Source organism: Anguilla rostrata, chromosome 6, assembly GCF_018555375.3.
Source record: "Anguilla rostrata isolate EN2019 chromosome 6, ASM1855537v3, whole genome shotgun sequence".
NCBI lineage: Eukaryota > Metazoa > Chordata > Actinopteri > Anguilliformes > Anguillidae > Anguilla > Anguilla rostrata.
In genome coordinates this window covers 33867006-33878699 of record NC_057938.1, presented here as the reverse complement: position 1 = coordinate 33878699, position 11694 = coordinate 33867006, and the positions used below count along the sequence as shown (strand labels likewise).

Sequence of the window (11694 nt, the reverse complement as noted above, 5' to 3'; positions counted from 1 at the left end):
CCTTCAGTCTTGCCCTTTTTTGATGAAATCCTTTGTTTTTGTTTCATTATTCTTGTTCTGATTGCTAAATTAACACCCAGCTCAGCTTTATTCTCGAACAGTTGGCTAGCCAGAAACACCAGCGGTAACATTTTGCAAGGCAGTTGTTTCAAAAATATCACACAACAATCATTCACGAAAAAGACTGTTTAGTGTGCACGAGATACATAATTGTACGAGCCGCAGCGAATCCCGCAAATTCTTCTCTGCAGTGTAAAGATGTTCATACCGGGCAAAAGATGGATAAAGAACGTCTGTGGAAATTGATCATCACTAATTCTACCCCAGGTCTGCTACAGCATTTTAACCTAGCTCGGCAGTGTAAAGGCAGCTTAAGTTAGCCTAATGTTAGACAATGAATGAGTGTGTACATTTTTATTCAGTAAATAGTAAGTGTTATAGTCAGCATGGCCAGGTGCCAACTGACTGATGTCACACAGACGACACTGGTTGGATCCGGTTGGATCTCTGGGAAGTGAGGTCCAAAAACACACCTGCAATTACTGCTTTTCGCCATTGGTACCGCCAAAGAGAACGAAACAGAAATCTTCGAGATTGTAACTTTAATAACCAAATTTAGAAATTTCATCAAATTGCTCATTTTGTAATATAGAAAAAGAAACTCTGGTTCATTCATTCATTAGATGTATCTACTCTCTTCACTTTTGGAACAATATATATCTACTTCTTGTTAGTGCATTCTGCAGGATTTTTGAAACTATGGAATTAGTGGTCTTGTTTCTGAACTGTAATACAGGCACACCATCATTGGATAACACCATTAGACTTGTATGCCTTCTTGGTAAATTCCACATTCAAAAATAAAGAACAACCCTAACCCTAACCCTAACCCAAATTTTAGACTATTCTATGTAGATCTCAATATCTTATTCAACTCCAATACAAAAACCATATTCGGCAACACTCGAATGATGCGTTCTCTCTGAATGTTTTCTCCTCCTGAATTAATGATGAATATCATTCAGATTCTGATCTTTTCTTCCCACCTCTTTGATGCCATTCACTCAGAAGTCAGCACCAAGTTTCTAAATCAGATACACACACACATCTGCTGAGAGACAGCAAGTGTAAATTTTCCTTTACATTGGATAGGCCAGGGCAACACCATGGGGCTTTGTGGACTTTAAAATTGAAACTACTCCAATGCCATAAATGCTATATCCTCATCCTTCCATGATTTTCCTAAATATTTGGGCTCTGTTTATAAAATGAAAAAAACGGTGATCATATCAACAATGGCAGTGGCAGTGATCATAATGTAATAATAAAATTAATAAAAAATAAAATAATAAAAATCGGACATTTTTGGCATTTAATACAGTGTTAAACCCCACCCATTTCCAGGTTTGCGCCATGCCCATTTCCAGTTCTTATTCGAATACAAATACTAATAATTTTGTTGGTTGAACAAATACAGATAAATACATTACAAATGTCATCTCCCTCCACCCCTAACAAAAAGATCCTGCATTCTAGAATAAAATGGAAAAACATTTATTCCATTTTTTATTTATTTCTTTATTAGAAGAGTATCCCACACATTTATGTTGTTGTTGTATCTATTTAATATTTCAGTGATCATGTTGCAAAAAATAAAATTTCAAAAAGAAAGGAAGAAAAAAACAAAAATAAAAAAGGCAGAGTAGTCATTACACCAACATATAAGGGTGTAAGCAAAGCCTGGATGCCATGTATAATAGCTTGTTTTTTAAGATTAGTCTTGTCTATTGGTTTGAAAAATTGACAGACAAATTTAAAACACAATGGGAGCAAGCCAGGCCTGAATGTGAGGGTGGGCCCAAGATTTAAATCACCAGTTTTGATAGGCCTCTTCAGCTGTCAGTCAACAAAAGTAATCTGATCAAAGGCGTTTTGACATATAACTGTACAATAAAGTACAAAACCCCTCATAAACATACTAAACTAAAAGGACGATATGCCATCAGCTGGGTGAACTGGAGAACGCAAAACTCAGAAAGCCAAAACACTACCAAGAAGCACTGAAAAGCCAAAGTCCATCAAGTTAACTTGACAAAATTAAACACCGCCAAACGAAGTTTCGAAGTGTATTTTCTGAAAGCTTAATGGCACAACTATTTTTCAAACCAAAAAAAGTTTTATGAAACTTTTTTACAAGCTGCAATAAATGTACAGTATTTGGGTAGGAGTTTCAAATGTCATTAACAAAGTTATAACTTGGAATTCTGGGAAGAGGTTAAACAGAAAGAACTGTGCTACACCAGCCCTGAAAAGTGCTGGATTAATGGATCTATTTGTATTGGAAATATAAAGCCTTCTTGAGCCACAAGAGTCTCCCAGGATTGCTTTGAGAAACTCTGCAGTTAAGAGCATGGAATGAAGCCTCATTAGTTAGAAATTTTGAATTTATAAAAACTGACAAAACGTATCTAAACTGATAAAAAATATGGAAGCAACTTTACCGATGCATTAGTAAAAATCTATTATTATTATTATTATTATTATTATTAGTAATAGTAGTAGTAGTAGTATAAAAGTTGAGTTTGTCTGGAGAGAATTGTCAAAGAGTAGCAGTTTAGATGTCTGTATTCAGAAACCACAGGTGAAAGTTGTTTAGAGTAGTGTCCCTGAGGTATTGATGAAACGTAAGTCTGATCCATGTTCAGGCCTCTAAATCGCTCCTGATTGGTCCCTCATGTTGTGCATGCTCTGAGTGTGCTTCAAGACCTGGAGAGCAGGTGTCAGAGAATATAAACAAATGAAGATATCCTGAGTCTGTGTCACGCCTGCTGCATCTTGGGTTGGCATGGCAACTGATTGACAAGCTCCTTCCTCAGGGTGGTAAATACCTGCCACAGCTCATGGCAAGAGGAGCAATCCGATGAGATTGTGTGATCAAATGCAAATGGATGGTACGTGCATGTCAATCCAAAAAGTCAAGCTGTTATGTTCCTGGTGTAAGGCTCCAATGTTGAAGCTCTGATTGTATGTTCTTCCTTCAATAGCCTTGGAGGTTTTTAATGCATTAATTTTCTGCTTCTGTGACTTTTCATACAAAAAAAAATCCAAATTTGTAATTTTAGTATGAAAGAACAATTTTTCAATATTGTTCTTTAGATTTTGTGTTTTACTAAATTGTGGAGACTTTCTGATGTTGTGTGTTAAAGTGCTGGGGTGTGGTGAGGCGGGAGAGAGATAATGCTCTGATTTTTAAACAGTTTTTAACAAACAGCGGAAGTGTTATCACTATTCCAAGAAAACTGCCAGTGGGTTGAGTGTTTCGTTTTCAAGTTAGCAAGTTAGCTGGTACCAGAGGGGTGTACTACGAAGTGAGCTTATGGGTTAGTAAGATAATTTACTGTAATCTCTAACCCTGGGTTTTCCGTGTCACAAAGCTGACTCACTTAAAATTGAGGTATACCACCATGGTTACTTGCGCTGCACGGCTAACCTGGTCTGGGGCAGACTATGTCCAGGCAATTGGACTGAAAAATATAAATGCACAGCTCTTTGCAAAAGGACATGCCCATTCCTGCAGGATACCATAGAGCTTGGGGGTGTTTTTGCAGGGCAGAGATTATTTAGAGATTAAATTAATCTGCTGGCATTCTCTGTGGATATTCTATACAAAATATACACTGTCTGGCCAAAATAAAAGTCGCACACTCTAATATTTCGTTGGACCGCCTTTAGCTTTGATTACAGCGCGCATTCGTCGTGGCATTTGTAACAAGTGTTTCAATACTAACACCGTTACTAGAATGGATAAAATCAGGTAAGTATGGACCAGATCAGAAGACAACAGATTCGACTCGAGAGGGAGAGGCGGCTTGCACATCAAGAATGAAGCACACGGAAGCAGGATCTGTATTTCAAAGGTAAGAGAATTTTTTTTTTTTTAATTTAAATTTTCCCTTTTTGGTTCTCTGTACCCTTTGTTTTTATTACAAAGTAGAAAGCATTAAACAACAACAGTACACATATATACAAAATGGGAAAAGGAAAAAAATATAAGTTGGTCCCAAGACCTTTTACATTGTATCTGTATTTATATTTTCTCTGGTTCCACTAATTTTTGACTATTTTCCCATTTTTATACCTTAACCATACTTTTAGTATTTCTTTGATGTGTTTTGGTTAATCCCTATTATTAGTGATTTGGTTCTAGTATAATTTGTCACTAATTAGACTTTAGGACTTTTATTTTGAAACCAAAAACCCTTATGTAGTACTATTGAAAGTACCTATGCAAAGGAAACTTATCACACTATAACACCAAACCACTTTTCTAAAACACTAACTGCAAATCAGTTTAGTCCGTGTGGTTGTTGGACCACTTGTTGCTGAGTTCCAGTTTGTAGAATTCAAACACTTGTCCGACCACCATTGCAGAAGGCACAATTGAACTCTTTCCTTCTCTTTAAAATTGCAGGTCGATCACATGGGTGGCTCGCCAGTCCGCGCGCCGCTGTAGCTCTCCAGGGAAGGCAAGCAGGGGCGGACGAATCCAGGATCCAGCACAGCAGTTCAAATCCAACAAAAAAAAAAAAACAACACACCAAAAAAAAAACCCGGCCTTGTAACACAAAGCCAAAAGACTCATCAGTAGTCTGTACATTCAGATTATTAAGACATAGTATACACGGTGAACATCTAAATTGTATATTAAATTGTATTATATATTGTATATATAAATTGTATTTACTCTGTTAAATAAACATATCAATTGTCAATCTGTTCTCATTCTGTCAGCATATCTAGATTCTGATTAACTGGAAGTAGAATTAGCCACCATTAGCTCACTCAATTCACTACTCATATCTTTCAGTGCTTCCAAGCTCACCCACTGACGTTTCCTCGCAGCACTAGCTAGCTAGCTAGTTAGTTAGTTATGTTAGCTTTCTAATAAAAGGTACCACGACATACACTCGTTTTAAGTAACGTTAAACAAAGAGTACGCCGATGTGGCTTCGATATGCGATTACACAGGAGATACACTTTCAGAACACAACCGGAGAATTTTCAGATGCCCTTCTTCTAGCTAACGTTACATCACATTGTCCCCGCATCAATATATTTTCAGCTTGCTATGTGACAAACTGCCTGGTTCGTCTACCACCACAGTCACAAAGCAGGAAACAGCCCTGCTGTTAGCCCGGCCTACCCCACACATCAATTATACACATTTGCCTGCTTAGCCGCGAGTTGCTATAGCTACCCAACTTAGCTAGCTGCTACTACCAGAGCTTTAAATCACATGAAGCTATCTACTTAGCAACCTTCATTTTCGGATCTTTTTGTATTACGACTACATTTAACGTTATCGTTTCTGAACACACCAAAGCTAACTGATACTACGGCAGTGAGATAGGTTAGATAGTCTTAGAATGGGGACTCACCAAGGGAAATATTTTCAAAGTTGTTCAAAGTTCGGTTTTCAACGATCTTAATGGCGAATGCAGAAATTTTTCTTTCACGCGGTTGTCGCCCAGGGCGATAGAAGAACGCTGCAAATCTTCGTCATTTCTTTATAAATGTGTTTCTTTTCAAGTTACTGTCACTCCTCAATAAAATATCTGCAATTGTATCCTAAATTCACTTGTAATTCACTTCAAATTAGCTTAATCTGTTCAGAGAAATTTTCGCATGTCAGGGCTTGTCATCTGACTGACCAATCAACAAATTTACAACAAGTATCGTTATCCGAATTGGTTGTCTAATCCTTCTATCAACTTATCTTTCTGCACATAAAGAAAATGTATTTTTCCTTATTAAAAATCTTTTTCTTTTGTCTCTACTTTGAATGATAATTTACTTATTTACTTGCTACTAGTTATTTACAAATTTTCTTTGTTTCACTATCTATTCAATTTGTGTCTTGGAACCCTGGGTTACACATTGTTTCGACAACCTTATGCAACGTCACAACATTTACTTCCATCCAGAATTGCATTATCTTGTATTGATGATGGGAGAATCGAACCACTCTTTAAAGTCTTCACCAGCACATCCCAAAGACTTTCAATGGGGTTAAGGTCAGGACTCTGTGGTGGCCAATTCATATGTGAAAATGATTCCTCATGCTCCCAGAACCACTCTTTCACAATTTGACCCCGATGAATCTTGGCATTGTCGTCCTGGAATATGCCCGTGCTGTCAGGGAAGAAAAAATCCATTGATGGGATAACCTGGTCATTCAGTACTCATCTGCCGCATAATGTTGCTGAGCTTAGGCCTGACCAATTGAAGCAACCCCAGATCATAACACTGACTCCAGAGGCTTGTACAGTGGGCACTGTCCAAAAAAATCCAAATGGCGACGTTTTTTTTTTTTTTTGGCCAGGCAGTATATATATTCTCAACAAAGGGAATTCAGTACATATGCAAGCTTCTTGAACACTACACATCCATATACAGTGTAGGCCCTTAATTATGGGACAATTGTCCCATAATTCTCGAGTTTATGAATAGACTTGGGTGTGATTGTATCAGGCAATATTTTAAATATCCTTCATCAAGTGTAAGGTTAAGGTAAGCTCTTGAATGAGCAGTCATCACAAGAAATAAACTGTAGGACAATTAGTGAGACTGCAGATGTATTTGTTAGTAGTGATGAGGTAAATTAGGTATATGAATGAAAAACATTTACACTATTAGAAATTTTTTTGCCCCTGGCTTTGTTGATGATAACGGTATTACTTTTTGATATTATGACTGTTTATGTTCTTTATCCATCCATTATATGTGTCCATATCAGTATTTTTTTTTCAGGTGAGAAATGTGCAGCTTGAGTACAGCCCATGCTGTATTGCTTGTGTTGAGCAATTAACTGACATTTTGGTGTTTTTATTTTTTTATTTTTTGTTGTTTAAATAATTATTACATCAGTTCAGTTCGATTATTTGAATTGTCTTAATTCAGTGGATAAATGGTGTTTTTCTCCAAGCTTGGTGTGGTCACTTTTTAAGTTGTAGTTTAAAAAGGCAGCTATACTCAATGCAGTTTGCACAGAAATAAGCATCGCAATAACTTAAATGCATACATGCAAGTGATATGACAGTTCAGACACACAGAACCTTGTACTCACAGAACACGAACGATAGAGCTGGACAGAAGAGGTATAAGTAGGCCGACTGTGCGACTGTATCCAACACCACATATATATTCCCTAACAGCACTTCTAACAAACTGGTAGTTTTTACTCAGCAGAATGTTATATCTGCCTTGAAAATAGTCTAATGATTTTGTCAACACTTGCTAACTTGTCTCGTGAGGAAAGCTGAAACCAGTAGGCTGGTAAAGTTCACCTGCCAAATAGAAAATCTTTTTACTTCCAGAGCCAATAGTGTATGGAAAGGGAGATATATTATCAAGACAATTAAAATATAATGTAATTTACAATGCCTGAAATCTAAACTGAAAACCGTGATTATTTCCAAAACTAAGAATCGAAACAAATTCAAAATAACACTAATCGCTCAGCACTATGTACTGCTAAAGGGTCATTTCTGTCAAAACGTCCACTTTTACGGGAACACACACAGCTTGATTAACAAACCCCATGAATTTTCAGAGGCAGTGTTATTTATGAAAATGTGAAAATCAACACTGGGGTCATGTTGTTCCATGGCTGTGTGCTCCCTGTGACCTGGAACAAACTTACTGTCAGAAATCCAAGTGAATTGGTTTCCTAAAGAATAGGCTTGTCACGGGCATGTTGCTTGTTACGGTTCCTCCAGGCGGCCACTATAGGCTGCCGCTGCCACTTTTCCTTCCTCTCTACTTTAATTCCAATTTTTGAACTTGTGGCGACTGTTCAGTTTGTACATGTTGTCTAATTACATTAATTGTTTGCATGAATAAAAATCTGAAAACTGTTACATTTATGGAAATATGAATGGCTATGCTGATCATGTTTTGGAAAAAAAGTTTTTTGCAGACGATAAAAAACAGACACAATTACCTTTACCGCAATGGTCACCAGGCGTGACCCCCCCCCCCCCCCCCACCCCGTGTCCTTAGTGACTCAACTAGGTCTTTGTGTAACTGCATTATTATTGATGTCATTGTAAAAGCATGACTTTGCTTTACTATCTCAACAACAGCAGTGTCAGTGATTATCATTGTAATCACTGACACTGCTGTTGTTGAGATAGTAAAGCAAAGTCATGCTTTTACAATGACATCAACAATCATGGGAAAAATAAAACATTTCTGGTCTTGGCCACATCCATTTCAATCAGTTTGCAGGCCTTTGTGGTTCTCCTGCTGTTTATTTTGTTCCCTAGTTCTTGCAGTTTCCTCCTGGTTGTTGTTCAGTTTTTTTAATGAGTATTTAATGTTTTATACTTCCTGAGTTTGACATGTTTCTTTGCATTTGGGTCCACTTTGCTACTGCTTGTGACAGTTACTATTTGACATGGCTGTAAGGCCTACTTCCCTCTAAAATGCCAAACTTCTCTTTAAAGTGATCATTGGCCTCAACCTGTTTTCATTCATTTTCTTTGATTAACCAGGGTGCCAACAAACAGAATAATTACGTTGTATGTAAACACACACAGGATTTTTTCCTGCCGCCTGTATGAGAAATTACGCAAAAAAAAGAAAGACCCATAAAACAATTAGAAATGCTCCATGGACTTATTGGTACAATATGGTCGTGAATGATACTGTATTCAAAGTTTTTTAAGTTTTGACTACTTTCAAGTTGCATACATTTAGACATGCTAAATAGCTAAGAGACAGATTTATTTCAGCTTTTATGTACTATATCAGATTTTCAGTGGGTCAAAAGTTCACATACACTGTGTTAGTATTTGGTGGCATTGCCTTTTAAAGAGACAGTCAACTTGGTGTATGTAAACTTTTGACCCACTGGAATTCTGATATAGTGAATTAAAGCTGAAATAAATCTGTCTCTAATTGATTGTTTTAAAATTACCTCGGGTGTGAACGAAGTAGATTCCCTAATTGACTTGCCAAAAGACATGTATGGTAACATGAAATGTGCAGAGTTGTGAAAAACTGAGTTTGAATATGTTTAGCCTAGGTGTATGTAAACTTTTGGCCTCAACTGTATGTTTTGATTTCCAAAAATATTTGCCTATGTTTGAAACTTTATTTGACTGTTTGTTTACCAAAGTGTTATAAAAGCCTCTTATGGCTATATAGTAACATATAGTTCAATATTTGTTAAACACAGCTTTAAAATACAAATTACCTGTTGTTAAACTGCATTATTATTGATGTCATTGTAAAATCATGACTTTAATGCTTTACTATCTCAACAACAGCAGTGTCAGTGATTATAATGATAAAAATCAGGGATTTTTTGGCATTTTGCACAGCAAAAAAAAAAACTTCAGACACTTAGCCACATCCACTTTCAGTTTTTTTTTTTTTTAAATCCGAATACAAATAATAGCAAATAGTTTTTTGGTTCAACAAATACAGATACAAATACAAATAGTGGCATCTCCCTCCACCCCTAGTAAGACACACTTATTGCACATTTATTATGCATGCATTTAGTTATGTGTCTAAAAACAGAACGTTTGTAATATATTTAAATCAGGCATTTCAATATTAGAGTTATATATGATTTAATTAAGTTGATTAAACATGCTTTCATTCTTGTGCCCTATTGAGGGTGTCTACTGTTAGCCTGTTACTGTCATGCACGCATACAGAAAAAAGAAACAACGAAGCCAGGTCTTGCAAGTGAGAATAGATGAAGCTACCATGTGTCTGCATCTATAATACCCTTAGCTGGCTCTGGTGGAACCAATGCAATTTTAAATTAAAGCCGCAAGCGGCGTTGGGAGGGGTCCAAGCATTGGCACCATCGCGCCCCCTATGGAGCGATTTTAATATGGCTTTGTCTTCATGATCATATACCTTCACCCAACAAATCTACTGAATATCATGATGAACAATGGATTGGAATATGTGTCTAACGTAATGAAATATTGATGACTTATGTCCAAATTTGTGCTAAGACATGCTGTCTGATGACTTAGTTGTGTCACCATGGATGTGTCCTGGCCGCTTCCCGTAAAGGCCTTTACTATGACACTAGTGTTGTCACGATACCAAAATTTTGACTTTGATACTAATGCCAGGTTTAGTATCACGATACTCAATACTGAAATTATACTTGAAACTTAAACCATGCTGATTCGATACTCGGTACCTAACGATACTGAAATGACCTTGATAGATCAGAAACGTAATGTCCACAAGGGTTGACCTCATTTTCGAATTCATGGTTTATTAACAACCTTTAAGTTGAAGCCTCTTCAACATATTAATATGCATAGGCCTATAGTGTTACAACACTGAACAATAGAGAAATATGTGAAATATATTTCAAAAATTAAACAGTTGTAAACGAAATAATCTTTAAAACAGGTCTTTCACCTTTAAATAGATTTAAAAACAGCATATTTTAATAACAATACAGCATCTATCTATAATAAAATATTTCCAAATTGGAACACCTATTGCTACTGAAGTGAACTGAGTGAAAGCTTGCGCTGTATCAAGGAGCTGAGTGCACAAGCGCAAGTCACCTCACTTGGCAACCTTAGTTGCTACTGCCTTCTAGCGAAGATTCTGACAAATTACACTTTTCATCCTCTCAATCAGTAATGCGGGAGACAATTTTCCCTGGCTTTTACATTTGACTCAAAACTACCGAACGTCGGAATATTCTAATACCGAACCGTTTCTTTTTTTTTTCTTTTTTTTTTGAAGTACCGAGAAAGTGCTGAAGTTTTGGCATACCGTGCAACACTACGTCAGACACATATTCCAATCCATAGCTCAGCTTAGCAGAGAATGCACATTTCAGAGCGCCTCAGAGACAGATAGAATAATAACACATAGCCGAAATGCACATTTCAAATAATAAATACGACATTGAGAAAAAACGGAAATAAAAGACGTAATATCAACTCGCGATCTGCGTGCTGCGCAAAGTAGCCTACCGTTTTATTTATTTAGACATTGGTAGATAAGAAAATTTTTGGTTACGCTGACCTATAAAATGCCATTCCAAAAGCAAAATCAGACATGTTATACATCGTTAGAAAGCTTATACTCTCACCTACGGAATAATTGAGTTGTCAATCAAGCCAAATTGCACTAAAAAGGGCGACAACGCCGTAAGCAACAAGTGTGGTATTATGCACAGCTATTTACGAAGATAGCCAACCCAGGCGTGACAGATGCGCGTATTTTTCACAAAAGGATTTTCCAAGACAATATATGACCACTCATTCGCAAAAGGGACGTCTCTACGCGTAAAACCGATGGTAAGATTGTATATTTATTAAATGTTTAGTCCCAGATATTGACTGTAGAATGACATGGTATAATTTTTTTTTTAATTGTCTCGTTTATTTCGTTATTCAGTGAGCAGCGTTTTCACTGCTGTATTGGCATATTTAGGGCTAATGTCGGGTTTATCTTGTTGCTACAGAATATTGCATTACATTACATTACAGGCATTTGGCAGACGCTCTTATCCAGAGCGACTTACAACAAAATGTATAACCATAACCAGGAACAAGTGTGTCGAAAACCCTAGAGGGCAGTAGCCTATCGTTCCAAGTGCAGGGAACAACCGCATAGTTCAACTTGGACCCTGTAGGT

General features: G+C 36.9%; 1 long non-coding RNA gene across 1 annotated transcript; it reads right to left on the bottom strand.

Annotated features, from left to right (window-relative positions):
• Positions 1-4125: 4125 nt before the first annotated feature.
• On the bottom strand, positions 4126-5687 carry LOC135256984 (uncharacterized). The gene is made up of 2 exons (XR_010330564.1): positions 5439-5687; positions 4126-4615 (listed from the first exon to the last, which is right to left on the bottom strand). It is a non-coding gene; the product is annotated as an uncharacterized LOC135256984 (long non-coding RNA).
• Between the last annotated feature and the right edge of the window lie 6007 nt (positions 5688-11694).